General features: G+C 36.8%; 1 protein-coding gene across 3 annotated transcripts in view; it reads left to right on the top strand.

The window, feature by feature from the left end:
- Positions 1 to 21,434, top strand: part of LOC127425128 (trafficking protein particle complex subunit 9-like) — a 290,373-nt gene that overhangs the window by 52,973 nt on the left and 215,966 nt on the right. The window lies entirely within an intron of this gene.

The raw sequence follows: 21,434 nt of genomic DNA, 5'->3' as shown, positions 1-21,434 counted from the left end.
AACTTGATTTTAGTGTGATAAAATCGCATGCTAACCTTTTGTGTGTAAAGATATAGCCAGTTTTACAACTTCGTTACCATGACGATGTAATGTCAACAACCCCTAAAACGACTGTAAAAATGACGATTTAAACAACTTTACAGCTCAAATGATACATGAGTTTTAAAGGAAGAATTAATGCAAGTGCTTTTATAAAATTATAAGCTTTACATTTCTGACTTTAACTCTCCAAAAATTGGCCCCATTCACTTCCATTGTAAGTGCCTCACTGTAACCTTGATTTCTTCTTTTTTTTAAAGAAAAGGAGGGATGAGTCAAAATTATTTTTTGTGGTAATCAACATTGACACACATGCTGTTAATTGAGCTTAACTTCTATTGAACCCGGAATATTCCTTTAACTTGTATTGAACCCGGAATACTCTAAGAAAAATGTTTTTAGTGCCGCGGTAAATTGTATCCAGTCAGGGTTAAATTAGTGATGTATATTCAAGTGTCTCTTTTACATAAATGTCACTAGAAACAATCAAACCCTTTGATACTTTTTCTTTTAAAAATCTTTTCTTTTTTTGACATTTATATTAATAGTATAATAGGACAGGGATTGATGGGGAGATGAAGGGGAATGGGTTTAAAAAATTATACTTGCATGGCATACTTGCGACCAGAACTTCTTAGCCTTTCAACCAACCTTTACAAGTACAGATGATTTAATCAGACACCTGGGTTGTGATAGGGGAGACTGGGCAGTGGAGCTACAGGGGAGAAATCACTATCATACATGCCCCACATTCTCCTGACGTGACATAGGTTGTAAGTCTTTGCGTAAATATATTTTAATGATTTAAAGGAAAAAATATATTTGAACAAGTACATTTGCTTACTGCAATGAATTAGTGCGCAAAATGTATTGTATTTATGGGTGTTTCTTTAACTTGGGGCATGTACCAGGGATTGATTTTTATTAAAAAGAACAGATTTCAACTTTTTTCTTTTTCTTATATGAAGGTCACATTAAAACTGAATTGGAAACTTTTCACCAGGCCTTCATCATTTACAGCGGTGGCCAAAATTATTGGCACCCTTGGTAAATATGGGCAAAGAAGGCTGTGAAAAATATGTCTTTATTGTTTATCGTTTTGATCTTTCATTCAAAATATTCACATAAATATATCCTCTAATGGATATCAAACTATTGCAAGCACAACACAAGTTTTATCAAAAAACGAATATTTTTGTCAAATATATGTGTGGCACAATTATTGGCACCCCTAGAAATTCTTTTGAGTAAAATATATCTGGAGTATATTCCCATTCATATTTTACATTTTTTAGTACACCTGGGACATGGAACATGAAATTGTTCAGTCATGACTTCCTGTTTCAGAGGGGTTTATATATGAAGTAACACACAAGCCAAATTCCCTTAGTCATCCATCACAATGGGTAAGACCAAAGAATAAAGTTCTGATGTGCAGAAAAAGGTTGTTGAGCTTCACAAAATGGAAAATGGCTATAAGAAAATAGCCAAAGCATTGAAAATACCCATTTCCACCATTAGGGCAATAATTAAGAAGTTCCAATCAACTGGAGATGTTAAGAATCGTCTTGGAAGAGGACGTGTGTCTATGTTGTCTCCACGCACATTGAGGAGGATGGTTCAAGTGGCCAAAAATTCTTCAAGGATCACAGCTGGAGAATTGCAGAAATTAGTTGTGTCTTGGGGTCAGAAAGTCTCCAAAACTACAATCAGACATCACCTACATCACAACAAGTTGTTTGGGAGGGTTTTAAGAAAAAAGCCAACAACAAACTCAAACGTCTTCAGTTTGTCAGACACGACTGGAACCTCAAATGGGACTGGGTTCTATGGTCAGATGAAACAAAAATAGAGCTTTTTTGGCAGCAAACACCAGAGATGGGTTTGGCGCACACAGAGAGGCAGCCATATGGAAAAGTACCTCATGCCCATGGTTAAATATGGTGGTGGATCTTTAACGTTGTGGGGCTGCTTTTATGCCAGAGGTCCTGGACATCTTGCTCGGATACATGGCATCATGGACTCTATCAACTGACGTCAGATACAAAATTTAAACCTGATTGCCTCTGCCAGAAAGCTTAAAATGGGCCCTGGTTGGATCTTCCAGCAGGACAATAATCAAAACACACAGCAAAATCAAAACAAAAATGGTTCACTGACCATAAAATCAAGGTTCTGTCATGACCATCCCAGTCCCCTGACCTGAACCCCATAGAAAACCTGTGGGGTGAACTGAAGAGGGGAGTCCACCAGCGTGGACCTGGGAATTTGAAGGATCTGGGGAGATTCTGTATGGAGGAATGGACTCGGATCACTTGCCATGTGTTCTCCAACCTCATTAGGCATTATAAGAGAAGACTCAGAGCTGTTATATTGGGAAAGGTAGGTTGCAAAAAGTATTGAATAAAGAGGTGCCAATAATTGTACTCCACATATATTTGACAAAAAAATATTAGTTTTTTGGTAAAACTTGTGTTGTGTTTGCAATTGTTTGATATCCATTAGAGGATAGATTTTTGTGAATATTTTGTTTAAGTCTTGTCCCAGACCCAGACTTTCAATATTAAACTATGAAAAAAAAGTTATTGCATGTTTAAAATTATGATAATCTAAGCAAAGAGTGAAATAACATGAACCATTTTATTAATTTTTTGTGTGAAAGTGATTAAATGAATGTAAAAAAAATTAAATTAAATTTTTTTTTTAGTTATTGTACTTGTTAAATAAGTGAACAAAAGTGTCAGTGAAGAGCATGCTTGAGATGAAATATGAGACAAGTGATGATTGAAGAAGACCAAGCGAATTAAAGGAAAATATGACTTGTGGGCAGAATATTTTTTATTGGGCATCATTTCCAAACAAGCTGTAATTTTATCAAATTATTCAAAAAGTGTGAAAATATTAACTATTTGTGTGTATTTAGGATAGATAAAATATTAGCTGTGAAATTAGCCACAGCAAGACAAAGGAGTCGGCTGTTTTAACACTCTTAAAAAAAGAAAACTTACATATTTTCTATTAATTTTACTACCAACCCTGGTAGTACTTTGGCCGTAACACATTATGGGGATAAGTTATACATTTGTAAACCACTTTCATTTGTTGCAGGTCAATATGGGTCTATTATTTTGAAGTTTGAGACTCGTAGCACAAAACACCACTGAGTTACAGACAGAAAATGGTCTCCACCAACGACAAGGTTTCTGGGGAGGAATTTTGATGAAGTGCTTTTAGAAGAAGTTACCCTTCCCAAAGTCTACTGAAACCCCTTCCAGTTCAGGTGGGCTGATGCCTGGTTTGACATCTGTTCCAAATAACCATGTAGTCACTCTCCGTTTACACACGACTTACTCTGACTTCATGCCTGTCTGGTAATCACCAGAATCCTTTACTTCAAAGACATGAAAGTGACAAGCGACAAGATTTCACAGTGATTCACAGCTTTCATTTAACCCTCCTTCCACAAACACGGGCGATCGTGTCTGAAATTCTCAAAGCAAAAAAGTCTCGGGTTGTGGTGCTGCCTGCTTAACAATTTTAATTATAAATTTGTTTTCTTGCTTAATGTCTCCCACGCACTTTGTAGTGTCAAATGCGGCTTGTATACGAGCCACATTATACAATCCTCCTCGATGTTGGACGGATGCAACCCGATTAATAACATCCCAGAATGCCACGGCGAGGATGGGATGTGTCACGTCTGTCTCAGGGTAAGCCGTGCACCCAAGGCTAGCATTTCTGAGTCACACACTTTCTCTTGACAGAAAAATCTTTGGGCCAATGAAAAATGTCACTTGTTTGTTGTTTGCCATCAAGGCAGCAGCGGTTTGAATATTTTATGTGGTGATGACGTGATGCTGTCATGCACGACTCTAAATTTGGCCAGGCAGCAGCGGTTGCGGGTAATGAGCGCCCTGGTAAACATTCGTCTGTTTGATCTGAGGAGAGGAAAGAGTGTGTTTGCATTGATTTAGGATTGTGTGGGTCTGTTTCTTACTCTGGTGTTGATGTGCAAGCTGGTTACTGTGTGTTTCTGAATCACAGTAAACGACCCTAGATGGTTTCATTGGTGTGTGTGTGTGTGTGTGTGTGTGTGCTTTCTCAGTCTTGCCAGAAAGATTCTGATTCACACTCACCAGATGTCTCTGGAGAGAAGACCTTTATCAAAGTGAGCAACACACACACACACGCACACGCTTAGCTATCAAAATGAGAATGTTCCATGGACTTCTGTTGTTTTTACGTAAAGCAATGTATATGTATATGCAATCATAATTACGATTACCATAACCCAAGCCATTTGCTTTAAAAGAAAATGTTTTGCATTTTATAATAATAATAATAATACAAAAAAAAAGAATTTGCTTTTCATTTATCAAATTCCTCCTCTTTCATTCTAGATGTCCCCAAAAGGAAGGTTTTGTCAGTTTAGCTAACTTCTTGGGACAAATTTGTCCTCCAACTATAGCTAAATAAACCTACATTTACTTAGCTATCGAAGGCCCAGTTTACACCCCTTATCAAAATGCATTTTGGCCGTTCCGTTATAAACTGGACAATGCTTAAAACAGGTGTAAAGGGGTCCAAAACTTTTTGAGATTTGTCCACTACAACCACATTTTGGGCTGGGTGGACATTGCCCCCTAGATTTTCCTTGTGCCCTAAACACTAAGGGTAATTTTAAGGGAGTTTTGATTAGTTTATCCCTCCTATGGTATTCAAAAATGGCACCTTCCTTTGGTATTTGCGGTCATTTTTGACTGGAAGGTGTAGATGTGTAACACTTTTTTTTTTTTTTTTTTTTTTTTTTTTATGATGATGATGATACCATTTTTTCTTACCTTAAGGAAGAACAATTAAATTATGCATTTCTTTTGGGATTTTATGGTATTTTTTTATCTTATTTACATGTAAATTTCTAAATTTTTACTATTTATTTGCATATACAAATAAGCAATTTTTTAAATTCAGAACCTACACTTTTATAAGTTGAAACGTGAAGAAAAAATTAGATTGTGACACAATGGAGGCAGATTGCTGCCATCTGGTGAACAAATATAAATTACATGACTTGAAAACCATGTCATGCCCATAACAGCCAGTAGATGGCTGTAGCCGCCTGCTGTATAGTATGATGGCTTGTTGTAACCTGATTTTAAGATATGCGTTTGGATATATATTTAGACATTATCAAACTATAATTTGTCAAAGATTAGCATTTTAAAATTGATTTGAAGTGTAAGTTTTTGCAGTTAATGTCATTATGCTTGCAATCAAACCTGACCATGGTGTTACAAAGAGAAGACACAGAATAAGAATTTTTCTACCAATAATTTATTTCAAGTAAATTCATAATAATGTCAAGAAAATGAACATCAAGAAACATTAGAGTATAAATCAGAAGAATCAGAGTAAACATTTTGCAATTTCAAACTTTTTATAGTAAAAAGTTATTTTGCAAACGTGTGTGTGTGTGTGTGTGTGTGTGGAGTGAGTGAGTGTGTCAGATTTCTGTCATCAGCTGGAAAACAATAGATGACTTGTAATGCAAACAGTGACCAAAAGATGACTGTAGAGCTTCACTTATTTATGACCTGATTCTGTGTGCATTGTGAGTGTGTTATCTTCTCAGCCCTTCATTTCTGAGTGTGTATGTTTAGCATTGTGGCTGATTTATTGGTTTTATGTGACATGTAAAAAAAAAAACTATGTGTCAAAGTCTCACCAGTTTATTCTTGTGTGTGTTTAAGTGTGTGTGTGTGTGTGTGAGTGAGTGAGTGGGTGGGTGTGTATGTTTTGCACAGAGAATGTTTTAGAGTCTCACCCTGTAATTTCTGTCTGTTTTTTTCTGCATTGTGGCTGATTTATTGATTTGTATTTGACAGATAAAAATAAATAAATAAAATAAATAAATAATAATAATAATAATTGCTCTGTTTTTTGGTCTTTCCCATTCATTTTCAATGGTCGGTCAATTTTGACCGCAAATACCAAAGGTGTTGCTATTTTTATGACCACTTAGACTTATCGAATCACGCCCAATATTTTTTTGTTTGTTCAGATGGCAAATGGATGAAAAGTCACCAATTAACTATTATTATTATTTAATTAACTATAAACTATAAACCAAAAATTGCATTTGACTTGGAATGAACACACACACACACACTCACACACTATTCCTTTTTATCAGGTAGGATGCATTCTTCAAAGCATATGTCCAATTATTTGGAGGAGTTAGGATGAGAGTCACAGATGCATCATGGGACTGGCCCCATGTCAGTTCCCAGAGTGTGACCTTTCTATTAGAGACAGGGCATCTAATTTAATGTGGACCTGTGGCTCAACCTTGCCAGACATTTTCAGGAAGTGTATCCTGCCCAGGAGGAGGGCTCCATTTAGATAAATCTTGGCTCCTCCCAAGGTTTCTTCCTTGTCTACATCTTAGCAACTGTTGCTCAATGTGGGGGAAAAATGTGCCAATAGAAGTGGCTTCATGTTCACTGAAGATTTTCACTGGAATTACTGTTAATTTTTATGCGCAATTATCCAGTAGAGTAGTTAACCATAAAGGTTTTCTTAATAAGCTACACATTTTTATGCAATTCTTCTGTCAAGTCGTCATTTTTATTTGTATAGCGCTTTACACCACACACATAATTTCAAAGCAGCTTTACAGAAAATCATGCATTAACAGAAAATGAAACTGTAATATCTATAAAGTCTTAGATTCATCATTGTGTAGTTTGATTAAATATAATTGTAAATTATGTATAAAAATAAGTAATTAAATAATAATTGTATGTAGAACCCCAGTGAGCAAGCTGAAGGCGACTGTGGCAAGGAACACAAAACTCCATAAGATGTTGGTTAATGGAGACAAATAACCTTGGGAAAAACCAGGCTCACTGTGGGGGCCAGTTCCCTTCTGGCTAACCAGCATGAATATAATGGCAATATTACTTAATTATGTATAGTGCAAATCATGGTTTAAAATTAGTAAATTAAGTAAGTGTTAAGGGCCAGTGTTTAAACAGAGATTTTGTAAGAATTGTAAGATTAATGACTAATGTCTTTGAAGTCCATCCTGGATTAACTGCAGAAGTTCACATAGATGCATTGTCCTTTTGTTAGTTGGCTGATGAAGGCTTTTGTTGTCACTTAATTGATAGTCTATGTATTTGTCTTCTCTATTTTATAATAAAATGTGTAGTTACAGAAAAAGTGGTTTCAGTGTACTCCTTATAATAAAATGTAGAATTTGTTCAATTATTCCAAACAAAGTCTAAATTAAAATAATAATTTTCGGTTTTCTGTTTCATTTTTTGGCCCAGTGTGTCTAGAATTTTCGGTTTCAGACAGGACTTGTCAATTCGGTGCATTACTAAATGTAACCATTCATAATGTGTGAAGTAAATATTTACGGAGGCTTCTGACTAGGAGTTACGGTTGGAATGAAAATACCATTGCATGGTATTGAATATGTTTTGCATGACAGACTTCAGACACATGCTGTTTAAGCGCAACTCTTAACCATGAACTTTCCGGTTTGCGTCGCCCAGTGTCACTGGCATGCCAAGTTTCTACACATACAATATTTGGTCCAACCAAATTAAACACCGACCTTCTCAAGACTTGCCTTGCTTAGACCTTACTCAAGAACTTAAGTGCAACCCTACCCTGCAATCTAATGCTCTGAAAGCATGCAGTACTCTGAAGTGGAAGGAATTGGTTGCCCCAACATGCCACGTTCAGTGTTTTCCTACGCTTTGAGCCAAATAGAATTTCAGGAAGTTCCACTGGAATATTCTCTAGCTTTGTCCTTCTTACTCCTTTCACTTTTAGAAAGTTTGTCTGCCACCCTTACAGATCTCAAAACACTTCTGTTAATTGTCATGTTGCTTGGTTCATGGGCTGAACTTAGAGTGAACTATCAGCTGCAGGGCATTTAGTTTTTCGCCTCGTCATCGGTCTCCGCTTCTATCTGATATCAGAGTTTACAGCCGCCTCTGCTCGTCTGTCCAGCTCCATGGCTGCAGACTGAGAGAATATTTAATGTTCTGTGTTGTGCTTTCCCATCCACGTCACATTCTATAACCTTGATTGATGTTTGCTCTAAAATAAAGAGGGTTATATAACCGGAGATGGGCTTTCCTTTAATTGCCCAGGCGGAGGATGGTTTCAGAGGCCGCCAAGTTCTGCCTGATTCTGTTTGCGTATTGAATCATAAAATGAGACCAATGTCTTGCTTGGCTATGTACAAATGCAGAAAAAGTTTACGGATGGAGAGGGAGGAGAGATTTGGTATCTTTTGACATGTAATCAATTTCTTTATCTTCTGGAGTGTGTGAATTTTTGTGAGTTTAGTGATCAGTGTCGCTTTGTGTGAATTGTCCTCTTGAAATGCCATAGATTTTATATCATAAGAGTAGACTACAGTACCAGTTTCCAATAAAAATACTAAACGTAAAAGAGCAGGTTTCTTTTCTAATAAAAATATTAACATTTTTGTATTTAAAGATTTTTGAGAGAGGGTGCATTTTTAGGTTACCTAATGTTGCTGTTTAATTTGAGGCTCATTAGATAAAACCACAAAGTATGGCTGCTGGCCATAGATGCAAGAATGGATGTTTGTTTACTGGTTGGTACCCTGTAGAGAATTGAATCAAACTTGAGCCATAGAGCAAACCGACATAAAACCCCAAACACTGTTTTTGGAATGTATGACTTGTCGTCGTCCCTGTGTGTGAGGAGGAGGCATCTGCCTTCAAGCTGCCTTTTCAAAAGGTGAATATATTTACTCTTATTCCCTAAGAAGAGACCACCAACCTTTAGGTGTGTGTGTGTGGGTTTGGATGGTTTACGAGGACATTTTTTTAGGTTACAAACTGGGTATTATGCTATAAATGTGGTTTATGAGGACATTTCTAGTGTCCCCATAATTCAAATCGCTTAAAAAAACATACTGAACAATGTTTTTTTTGAAAATGTTAAAATGCAGAAAGTTTTTTGTGAGGGTTAGGTTTAGGGGATAGAATCTAGAGTTCGTACAGTATAAAAATCATTATGTCTATGGAGAATCCTCATAAAGATAGCTGCACCAATGTGTGTGTGTGTGTGTGTGCGATAGAAGAGATGAGGAGAAGACTGTAGCTGTTTTCGCCCATGCTGGAGATCTACAATTGAATTGACTTTCTCCTCAAGATACTGAGATTGTTTGCTGGAAGCCGATGTGAAACTGGGCTTTGATCAAAAGTCTGACTTCATTAACCTGTTGGAGTTCCCTATTAAATCTCTCATCCATGTTCTGTCTGTCAGTTAGGCATGTGCAAAACTACGTTTTTAAAATAGACTAGTCAGTAGGTTGCCTGAATGACTAGTCAACTAATTGTTCTTAAGGAAGACCTGTATAATTAGGGCTGGTTTTGGGTTAACCAGACCCAAATCTGATGTGTTTCTTAGTTTGCGTTTACATCGAGACATCAAACTCAAATCCATATTTGAAGTTTTTATTTATTTGGTAAGTAGATTTGTAAAAAGCAGGAAAATGTACAGCCTGTCGGTCATTATTGAAAATAAACTTCTTCAGGGTAATACTAGAGCGCTTTGCATTGTATCGGGGTCCTGATCACACTGTTGTGGTTTATTTTGTGATAAGACATAAGTGGAAATGTGTATTGACTTTAAATTCAGAATTTCTGTTCATCCAAAGTAATAAGTTCTAATTTAGGTTTTCATTTATTTATTTAATGCTAAATGCATATTAATGTGATGTTAATAATGATATAATACATTTAATATATTATACTATTAAATATGCGTTTAATATTGAATAAATATGAATTTGGATCTGTATTATATTATTTAATATCAATATACTAATATATATATATATATATATATATATATATATATATATATATATATATATATATATATACACACTTTGTATTAAATAATGACTAATTTAATAATATTTATTTAATAATAAATAATAGCAATTTAATATTAATGTACAGTTTATACACAATATATTAATAGTGAACATTTATGAATTTAATATTAAATAAATACTCATAATATATTAATATAATTCTAACATCATTTTTTATTAATATAATGTTAAATATATATGTAATATATTGTAAACTTATTTAATGTTAAAAAATTTTTTTTAAATAAATAATATTGATTTGTTGTATTATAATTTATGTAATATGTTATGCAATATATTATTTAATATTAAATATTTATTTAAAAAATCTACTAGAACCCAGTTGACTGCAATTTTTAGTTATACTGATATTATTATTATTATTATTATTATGTATTATACAATATATTTAATATTAAATATTTATTTATTTAATATAAATATAATTTTATATATTAATGTTGTATATATCACTTGTAATATATTATACAATTATTTCAAATTGAATGATTAATTTCATAATATGTAATTTAAAACTAATATAATACTATTTATGTAATATATTATACAATTATTTGTTTCTTTGTTTATTTATTCAGAAATAATCTACTATAAATCCTGTCGATTTTACTAATCGACCAGTCGGTGTAGGAGGACTAGTCCATCATCATGACCCATACCAACTGTCAGTAGTGTAATCTTGTGCAAGCAGTGATTTAGTGTGGCTTGGCTGATTATACAAAAAATACCCCTGCTCAGAATCAAATCAATGCATCTGAATATTTGATGCTCGGCTCAAAAGGAGCTTCTTTGTATTCAAAGACTGTAAAACTCTTGCTGGTTATGTGCTGAACAGTTCTCCTTTCACCTCAAGGCTGCTATTAGCAAAACACCCGGCGCATTTTTAAATAGCAGGCTCAGCGATGAAAACACAGCCAAGCTGCATTTAAAGATCCCTGGATGCAGTACAAAATGACGTTTGTTTGATCTAAAAGCTTTACCATTCAAGAAAAGTGCAGATAGGAAATGTTGTTAAATAGTTTCTGTATTTCCGTATCTAACTCCACAGGCCATAATGTCAAGTGTAAATTGGAATAAAGGATTTGTAAAATATCCAAACAGTCTTTCTTCACCGAAGCCTTCTGAAACTCTTATAACGTGGAATATGAGCACAAATGCGACTTCAGTTAGGTGTTGTTATAACATAGTGGCAGACTAACCTTTTTAGATTTTCGGAAGAATATGTAATTGGTGCTTACCCGTGCAAAACTCGATGCTTACTACACTAATGTCTTTCTCACTGTTGCCTCTGTCCAGTAAACTGGGGTAGGAGAAAGTCATTTAGTGACAGTGTGTTCTTTTCTAGATTCAGCTGTACAGTCTGATCTTCTGCACTCTTCCTGTGGTAAAGCTTTAAGTTAAGATTGACATGGGAACTGCCTGAAAGAACAAAATGAACTGTGCTATGTGTGACAGACACAAGCTAGTTTTTGCAGTGCAAGATGTCTAAGCACATGCTGTAAGAGTATATAATTGCATAACAGAATAATAGCACTCAACTTTTTTTGATACAGTATTCATTCATTTGTTCCCAACATGAGTTCTGCTCTTGTCTGGTTGCTGCAAGATTCTTTTTACAGAATATCAAGTAGGAAAAAAGGTAGGATGGGACTTGTTATTATACATTGGGATTAGACTGGATCATGTGGACAGTCTCTTTCTCTGAAGCAGTGCAGGAGTATGAAGTTGAGTGTATTCCAGCGGAACAGCAGGAGGAAGCTTTATCCTCTCTCCTGAACGGATGGAGATTTTAGTAAGGGGGAGATATTGTCTGCTTCTTCATTACGCACCTAATGAGGCATTAAACACTCTTTAACATCTTTATCAGGACTGTGCCTCGCATGTTTGCTCGTCCTGATGCTGTTTCAGCGGTTTTTAAAAGCACCGTCTTCACACTGACAAATGAAACGTGCATTTGCATTTAAAGGATTTGCTTTAAGCAGACACTTTTATCCAAAGCAACTTGCGGTGCATTCGAGGTATACGTTTTATCGTAATGTTTTTGGTGCAAGATACTTTGACTTATAAGTGGACTTCAAGGGGAAAAATAAAATGATAAATAAATAAATGAATGTTTTTAAATGTAATTTTTTTTTTAGTTGACCAAAGTAAAGTAATATGTACATTTTTCTCAGCTTTTTTATATATAGTAAATATCTATTTTTACTAGTGAGTGGCACTGTAATATGGGAAATAAAATGATCAGGACTGTTTATTGGGAGTCTTGAAATTCATAAAGATTTCATATTTTGCGTGTTTATGTGTGAGTGGTATCTCAGTATGTGCTGCGTTCGGGTGAACAGCTGCTCACACACTGTGCGCATGGTGATAATCAGCAGCACTTTCTAATGAGCCAATTCATCTCTCGTTAACGTTTGTTATGACCTGCAGGAGTTCTCTCTCTCTCTCTCTCTCTCTCTCTCTCTCCCCTGATTTTTGGGTTTTTTGGTTTTCTCTATGTCCTCACCTGGGCAACCCTTAGAGCAGTTTATTGTGATGGTTTGTGTGTGCTCGAAAGAGCAAATATTTGAAGTATTTGGATGAATTCCAGACAGCCTTTTTGCTGTAATGCGAGTATATGCCCACATGTAAGGTGTTCCAAATGGCCACATATGAGGCGCCTTTTAGAGAATTCACTTCAAGGGTTCTCTTTCTTCTAAGAGACAGTAGAACATAGTCCTTTGTGTACTGCATGTGGTTATGGAGTGTGCACTCAATAGCACTCACACCAGCAGATGATGGTTTGCCATGTGTCGCTCTGTACCCACCTGTCCACTGCAGCCCCACTCTACAGTACCTGTTTGCTAAGCCGTAATGATGAGGACACAGCGTGGGACTGTATAATGACAGTCGAAGGCCTGTCTTTCAGCACAGAAGTCCTGTTTAAGACAGACTCTCTTTCACCCAAAACCAAATGCTGGTCTCATATATAAATATTGATCAACATCTGATTGGCCCCGGAAGGGACACTTGGCACATAGACAGCAGCAGCATCTAATAGTAGAGTGGTGGTGGTGTAGTGGACTAAAGCACTGAACTGGTAAGCAGAAAGTTGTTGGTTCAATCCCCACAGCCACCACCATTGTGTTCTTGAGCAAGGCACTTAACTCCAGGTTGCTCCAGGGGGTATTGTCCCTGTAATAAGGGCACTGTAAGTCGCTTTGGATAAAAGCGATAAAAGCGTCTGCCAAGTGCATAAATGTAAATGTAAATCTAATACAGTATATTGTAGGCAGGCTTGTTGATAAGCTTGTGAAATTGCGTGACCTTGGGTATGTTGGGAATGACGTACTACTTTAGTGTTTTTGAAAGTAGTATGCAGTACATATGCTGTGCACACAATGTGAATTTGCTGTAGGCGTGAAATAACCTGGATTCTATACTACATTTGCTAAAGTGGGAAGTGTACTGCATACAGCTGCAGGGAATAATGACTTGGTCTTTCCAGTATGACAAATGAACCAAAAACTATATTTAACACCATTTTTAAGTGCAGTTTTAACCACAATCTCTTACTTGTCTAATTATTTGTTTATTCCGCCAAAAGTAATTTTTTACCACAAAAATTGGCCTTAAAATTTAATATTAATTTCAAAATGATTAAAAAATGTCATATTTAGCAGTGATTTTCAACCGTGGCTAATTTCTTGACTCGTTATCTGATCAAACTGTGAAAAGTTTTTTTTTTTTGAAGTGAAAAGACATTAAAATGAAAACTAGTGAGGTCATTTTGACAACAATGTAGCGCACTACTTTTCAGATTTATATCATTGCATACTGTTAAAGAATGTCAGAAGCCAACAGTAGACAGTACATACTGTGTAGTATGCAGTTACTAGTATTCCATTCTTTTTTTCTTTTTTTTTTTTGAGTGGTAAAACATACTTAACCGTCTCATACACTCATTTAAAAGATATTTCTCTACACTTGTAGCATACACTCAGCATTAGATAATAGTAAACATATCTGCTTTTGTATACCTACAAAGGGTTCAATACCATGAAGTTCAGCTCCTCACGTATGCTCAACAGCAGAGATAAAGAAATGATGGTGATTCTCTAGGGAGGTTTTGTTTGGAGTGGTGAGTCACATACACTTGAGCAGGGTTTCCTGAATTCTTCAAGAGCAGCCATGATATATGAGTGTTTGAGTCAGAATCACTGGTGGGAGAACACAAGGACATTAATGCAGTGTGTGTTTGTGTGTGTGTGTGTGTGTGTGTGTGTGTGTGTGTGTGTGTGTCGTCTATAGAGATATTAGAATAATCAGTCAACAATTTTCTGGTTTGATGGTGGAATATGATCTTTAATTTGTTCTTTCTTGGCCACTCTTGTTCTTTTGCCTTCTGTCTGTCTGTCTGTCTGTCTATCTAACTATATGTCTGTCTGCCTGTCTGTCATTTGTTCGTTGGATCGTTCTTTCAGTCTGTCTGTCTGCTTTTTGATCATTTCATCGCCTGCCTACCTATCAGTCGTTCATTAGTTTGTTAGATTGTTCTGTCTGTCTGTCATTTGTTTGATCAATCTATCTATTGATCTGTCTGTCTGTTTGTTTGTTCGAACTGTATTTCTGTCGGTCTCTCTGTCTACCTATCGATCATTCTTTCGATTGTTCTATCTGTCTGTCTGTGTCATTTGTTCCTTCAATCTGTTTGTCTGTCTGTTCATTAGATTGTTCTGTCTGTCTGTCTGTCTATCTGTCGTTTGTTCATTCAAACATTCTACAGTATCTGTCTGTCAGTCTGTCATTCTATTGTGTCTGTCTATCAGTCGTTAGTTTGTTTGTTTGCTCTATCTGTCTGTCTGTCTTTTGTTCATTGGATCGTTCTTTCAGTCTGTCTGTCTGCTTTTTGGTCGTTTAATCATTCTAACTGTCTGGCTACCTATCAGTCGTTCGTTAGTTTGTTCCATTGTTCTATCTGTCTGTCTGTCTGTCGTTTGTTTGATCAATCTATCTTTCTGTCTATCTATCTATTGATCTATCTGTCTGTCTGTATATTTGTTCGATCTGTCTGTCTGTCGGTCTGTTTGTCTGTCTCTCTGTCGGTCTGTCTGACTACCTATCGATTGTTCTTTCGATTGTTCAATCTGTCTGTCTGTGTCATTTGTTCCTTCAATCTGTTTGTCTGTCTGTCTGTCTGTTCATTAGATTGTTTTGTCTGTCTGTCTGTCTATCTGTCATTTGTTCATTCAAACGTTCTACAGTATCTGTCTGTCAGTCTGTCATTCTGTTGTGTCTGTCTATCAATCGTTAATTTGTTTGATTGTTCTCTCTGTCTGTCATTTGTTCATTGGATCGTTCTTTCAGTCTGTCTGTCTGCTTTTTGGTCGTTTAATCATTCTAACTGTCTGGCTACCTATCAGTCGTTCATTAGTTTGTTCCATTGTTCTATCTGTCTGTCTGTCTGACGTTTGTTTGACCAATCTGTCTTTCTGTCTATCTATCTATTGATCTGTCTGTCTATCGATCTGTTTGTCTGTCTTTCTGACTACCTATCGATCGTTCTTTCGATTGTTCAATCTGTCTGTCTGTGTCATTTGTTCCTTCAATCTGTTTGTCTGTCTGTCTGTCTGTCTGTTCATTAGATTGTTCTGTCTGTCTGTCTGTCTATCTGTCTTTTGTTCATTCAAACATTCTACAGTATCTGTCTGTCAGTCTGTCATTCTGTTGTGTCTGTCTATCAATCGTTAGTTTGTTTGATTGTTCTCTCTGTCTGTCTGTCATTTGTTCATTGGATCGTTCTTTCAGTCTGTCTGTCTGCTTTTTGGTCGTTTAATCATTCTAACTGTCTGGCTACCTATCAGTCGTTCGTTAGTTTGTTCCATTGTTCTATCTGTCTGTCTGTCTGATGTTTGTTTGACCAATCTATCTTTCTGTCTATCTATCTATTAATCTGTCTGTCTATCGATCTGTTTGTCTGTCTTTCTGTCGGTCTGTCTGACTACCTATCGATCGTTCTTTCGATTGTTCAATCTGTCTGTCTGTGTCATTTGTTCCTTCAATCTGTTTGTCTGTCTGTCTGTCTAACATTTGTTCTTTCGATCGTTCTGTCTGTGTGTCGTTCTCTCTTGTCTGTCTGTTCATTAGATTGTTCTGTCTGTCTGTCTATCGTTTGTTCATTCTAATGTTCTACATTATCTGTCTGTCAGTCTGTAATTCTGTTGTGTCTGTCTATCAATCAACCGTTCATTAATTTGTTCGATTGTTCTATCTGTCTGTCTTTCTGTCGTTTGTTCATTCAGTTGTTCTATCTGTTTGTCGTTTGTTCATTCGGTCTGTTTGTCTGTCTAGCTATCTATCTGTCTGTCTGTCTGTCTGTCTGATGTTTGCTCTATCGGTCTATCTATCTATTGTATACACTTTTCTGTCTTCATTCATTACCCTCCTGCTGGTTTTCTGTCACATGTACCTTTAATGTATTGTAGTAGCATGTATAATCTATCATGAAGCTTCAGGCTGGTGTCTCGTTCAGGTATTCTTTTGAAGAGAGTTTAAGTAACTGGATTGGAAAGTTGAGCTCTGAGGGTGTCTGTCTTTTTTTTCCTTTTCACTGCCAGATTCTAACTGCAAATAAAACCCCAATCTCCGACATTGTTCAACCAATCACTGCTTGATATTTCTCATAGTTTTCCATTATTTATTGAGTTCAAGCAAAGATTTACGTTTTATCCCACTGTTGATCACAGCAAACCCATGAACAACCCAACAAAAAACAATGGAAATGGATGAATTAATGAATTATTAAAGTCAACATGAATTTATTTAATTTCTTAACACTTGTTGTGGTCTTTTTGTGCACAATTCATCAGTGCACATTTTTGCAAAGAAAAACGAAGGCTTGTCTTCGTAATCTTTCATTAATATTTAATATCTTGCTTAATCTCTGAAACTTTACTTTTCAGCTGATATCACCTTAAAATAATGTTAGATAATAGCCTAAAACTATACAGCCATTGCTACTGTTAGACAGTCAATCATTTCTAAAAAAATTGCCAATAGTTGATGGAGAAATTTAATGCTGCGAATGCCATTTCATGTTCACTTTAAACCTTTAAACAGGCAGATTTCTCGTTGTCTCATTGCTTTGGCTTTACTCAAGCCCTTTGAGCCTCTGGTTTCCATAAGCCACCCATAATGCTGCTCACCTCTTTCACAGTTGTGCCATGGGGCCTCTGTCTGCCATCCAACTCAAATGAAACGGCCCCTGGACTTCTCCCTTCAGGGTAATATTACATTTAATTGGCCTGGCCTGTTACTGTCTCATCTTTTCTGAGGTCTTTGCTTCATTCTGCCGTCCCCTTCCTTAGACTTCACAGCATCTGTAATATAGAAGCTCCTTTTTCAACCATGCTTTAATTTCCCACAGGAGTCAGGACTGGAGTTTACTCTCCGTAAATTCATTGTAGCCCAACGGCATGTTCAAACTGGATTTATACACTGATTGGGGAGTGGATTAATAGATTCCTGACGGAAATGGAAAAATACGGTATTTGGAAGTGAGTTTAGGGGTGGAGAGAGAGACTTTTCAATGTGGTGCCTTTCAATGTGTTATATCATGGAAAATGGGATTTTTCTCGATCTTTTGAGGAAAAAGAGTTTGATTTACTATGTAGAGATATTGTAATTTTTACAACTCAAAGTTCCCTCCCCTAGTCTGCCCAGACCATGCGTTGAAACTAAGCTGCAAAAGAGGTTCGAAATAGTTAAAGGAATAATTCACCCAAAAATATTTTTGTCTTTATTTACTTTGTCATTATTTACTTAATATCACGTCTTTCCAAACCGTTCATTATTTTTTCAGTGGAACACAAGAGAACCAATGACATTTGATGATGTCATTAACTATGTTTCCATCCAAGGGTTTTTTTGTGACAAAAAGTTTACCGGTATAGCTGATGGAAACGCAAATTATAAGTGTCAACTTATTATTTTTCCGTTTAACTCTAGTACATAAACTCTATGTTGAGACTTCAAGTGTCATGAAAAACTGGTTTGGAAACACTTTTTGTCGAGAAAATAGGCATTAACGCAAAAATCTAATGTCACGTGACAGAATTTACCCCAATCGTTAGCCTGTATTAACCATGACGACAAGGTATACATCCTTGAAAGCAAATTTATTGTATGTGAAGCATACAATACTCTCACTGTTATGGATTGGTCTTAACGGTATACCTGCACAGATCCGATGCTGCAAACACATCTGCGTCATGACACTTCCAGGAGTGCCAACGCAAATATCTCATATCATGCACCTGTCATCGAAAAGTGCACAGAGAACAAATTAATGGCCACTCTTTGCGATTAATTTAATCGTGGTAGCCATCCGTTTATTCATTAAAGTTGCTTTGCCACACCATTCAAAATAATAGACGGCAGTCATGGAATTAGCCCACAATACAAAAAACAAATAATTTCTATGCACAAAGTAAATAAATACACAATACTAGGAGAAAAGATTCAGTGTGCTTTTTTGGAACACTAACATAATTCTATAAATTCTATAAATGATTGTTTAGCTTACTTTTGAAAAATTGCCTTCAAAATAACCTGTATTAAATAAATTACCAAACAAATAAAGCATTCAATTAAAAAAATAAATTACCAAATGAAAAAATATTATTGTTAGGACTATATACTTGCCTTTTCTTTACACAAACTTAAATTAGCCTTACCATGTAGATGAAAAAAGTCGGCTGAATGATGTTCTCAGAAAGTTCTACACAATGTTCAAGACTATGAACTATCAGAAATATTTGTCCAATGTTGAGTTCACTTTCAGAAACCGAGCTTTTGAACATTTCAGAACTTTTAAATATTTTAAATCTAACCCTCTTTACCTCGTATCGCATTTGCTGAGTTTCTTCTGAAAATGTAAATTGCATTATGACGCTAAAATTTATTTTAGATTACAATCAAGTTCACTTGGTCATTAAAAGTTGCTAGAAAAATATGTGGCACATAATGCAGTTGTGATGGCAATGCTTTAGAATAGATCAGTTGATTAGATCAAACCTGTTCCTGGAGACCCCCCCAACACAGCACATTTTTTATATCTACCCATTCTGACACACCCAATTCAGGTCTTGGAGTCTCCACTAACGAGCTGATGAGTTGAATTACAGTGCATCCGGAAAGTATTCACAGCGCTTCACTTTTTCCACATTTTGTTATGTTACAGCCTTATTCCAAAATGGATTAAATTCATTATTTTCCTCAAAATTCTACAAACAATACCCCATAATGACAACGTGAAAGAAGTTTGTTTGAAATCTTTGCAAATTTATTAAAAATAAAAAACGAAAAAAATCACATATACATAAGTATTCACAGCCTTTGCTCAATACTTTGTTGAAGCACCTTTGGCACCAATTACAGCCTCAAGTCTTTTTGAGTATGATGCTACAAGCTTGGCACACCTATTTTTGGGCAGGACCGCTTCTTCCTGCAGGACCGCTCAAGCTCCATCAGGTTGGATGGGGAGCGTCGGTGCACAGCCATTTTCAGATCTCGCCAGAGATGTTCAATCGGGTTCAAGTCTGGGCTCTGACTGGGCCACTCAAGGACATTCACAGAGTTGTCCCGTAGCCACTCCTTTGTTATCTTGGCTGTGTGCTTAGGGTCGTTGTCCTGTTGGAAGATGTACCTTCACCCCAGTCTGAGGTCCAGAGTGCTCTGGAGCAGGTTTTCATCAAGGATGTCTCTGTACATTGCTGCATTCATCTTTCCCTCGATCCTGACTAGTCTCCCAGTTCCTGCCGCTGAAAAACCTCCCCACAGCATGATGCTGCCACCACCATGCTTCACTGTAGGGATGGTATTGGCCAGGTGATGAGCGGTGCCTGGTTTCCTCCAGACATGATGCTTGCCATTCAGGCCAAAGAGTTCAATCTTTGTTTCAACAAACCAGAGAATTTTCTTTCTCATGGTCTGAGAGTCCTTCAGGTGCCTTTTGGCAAACTCCAGACGGGCCGTCATGTGCCTTTTACTGAGGAGTGGCTTCACACCATACAGGCCTGATTGGTGGAGTGCTGCAGAGATGGTTGTTCTTCTGGAAGGTTCTCCTCTCTCCACAGAGAAACGCTGGAGCTCTGTCAGAGTGACCATCGGGTTCCTTGTCACCTCCCCGACTAAGGCCCTTCTCCCCCGATCGCTCAGTTTGGCCGGGCGGCCAGCTCTAGGAAGAGTCCTGGTGGTTCCAAACATCTTCCATTTACGGATGATGGAGGCCACTGTGCTCATTGGGACCTTCAATGCTGCAGAAATTTTTCTGTACCCTTCCCCAGATCTGTGCCTCGATACAATCCTGTCTCGGATGTCTACAGACAAGTCCTTGGACTTCATGGCTTGGCTGTGGGACCTTATATAGACAGGTGTGTGCCTTTCCAAATCATGTCCAATCAACTGAATTTACCACAGGTGGACTCCAATCAAGTTGTAGAAACATCTCAAGGATGATCAGTGGAAACAGGATGCACCTGAGCTCAATTTTGAGTGTCATGGCAAAGGCTGTGAAAACTTATGTACATGTGATTTTTTTTTTTTTTTTTTTTTTTTTTAATAAATTTGCAAAGATTTCAAACAAACTTCTTTCATGTTGTCATTATGGGGTATTGTTTGTAGAATTTTGAGGAAAAGAATGAATTTAATCCATTTTGGAATAAGGCTGTAACATAACAAAATGTGGAAAAAGTGAAGTGCGGTGAATACTTTCCGGATGCACTGTAGGTGTGTTTGATTAGGGAGATATCTAAAATGTGTAGTGTTGGGGGGCCTTGAGGAACGGGGTTGGAACCCACTGGATTAGATAATTGTTCAAAATAGCCTATTGAATATCAGGAATGTATCATATATGTAAACCCTGATATTACACCGCATAATTGTTTTCTTTAATAGCTGTGCACACAGCATATACACATCGATGGATGGTCTTTATACTAAGACCGAAAGTTTCCCCCACTACTTGGTGCAGGTTGCCAGCTTGAACATGGCCATGACGATTCGCTTTCGGGTCGGAACCTGCGATAGGCGCAGTATCAGGACCAATATTACAGTCCTATCAGAAGGGCAACTCTCCCCATTTGACCAAAACTTCAGGGAAAAAAATTAGGGACATCTGGGAGGCGAGAGGTACACTGTTAGCGATATACACACATTTCTGTATGGAAACGGCTTAAGGGCAGATTTCTTTTGCAATTAACCAAAACTTATGCGACAAGGTGTTTTTTCACGCCATTTTTATTGATAAAAGGCCATTTGAATGAAAACAGGCAGAAGACGGCAAACATTCTTTACGCATTTTCACTTTGTCGATAACAAAACGGTGCGGAAAGTGGATGGAAACTAGGTGTTTGACATCCAACCTGATGTAATGCGGTTTAATTGAAAGGGTCAGAGAGAT

Source organism: Myxocyprinus asiaticus, chromosome 34, assembly GCF_019703515.2.
Source record: "Myxocyprinus asiaticus isolate MX2 ecotype Aquarium Trade chromosome 34, UBuf_Myxa_2, whole genome shotgun sequence".
Lineage (NCBI taxonomy): Eukaryota > Metazoa > Chordata > Actinopteri > Cypriniformes > Catostomidae > Myxocyprinus > Myxocyprinus asiaticus.
The sequence above is the reverse complement of the archived record's forward strand: the minus strand, read 5'-3'. Positions and strand labels throughout refer to the sequence as shown.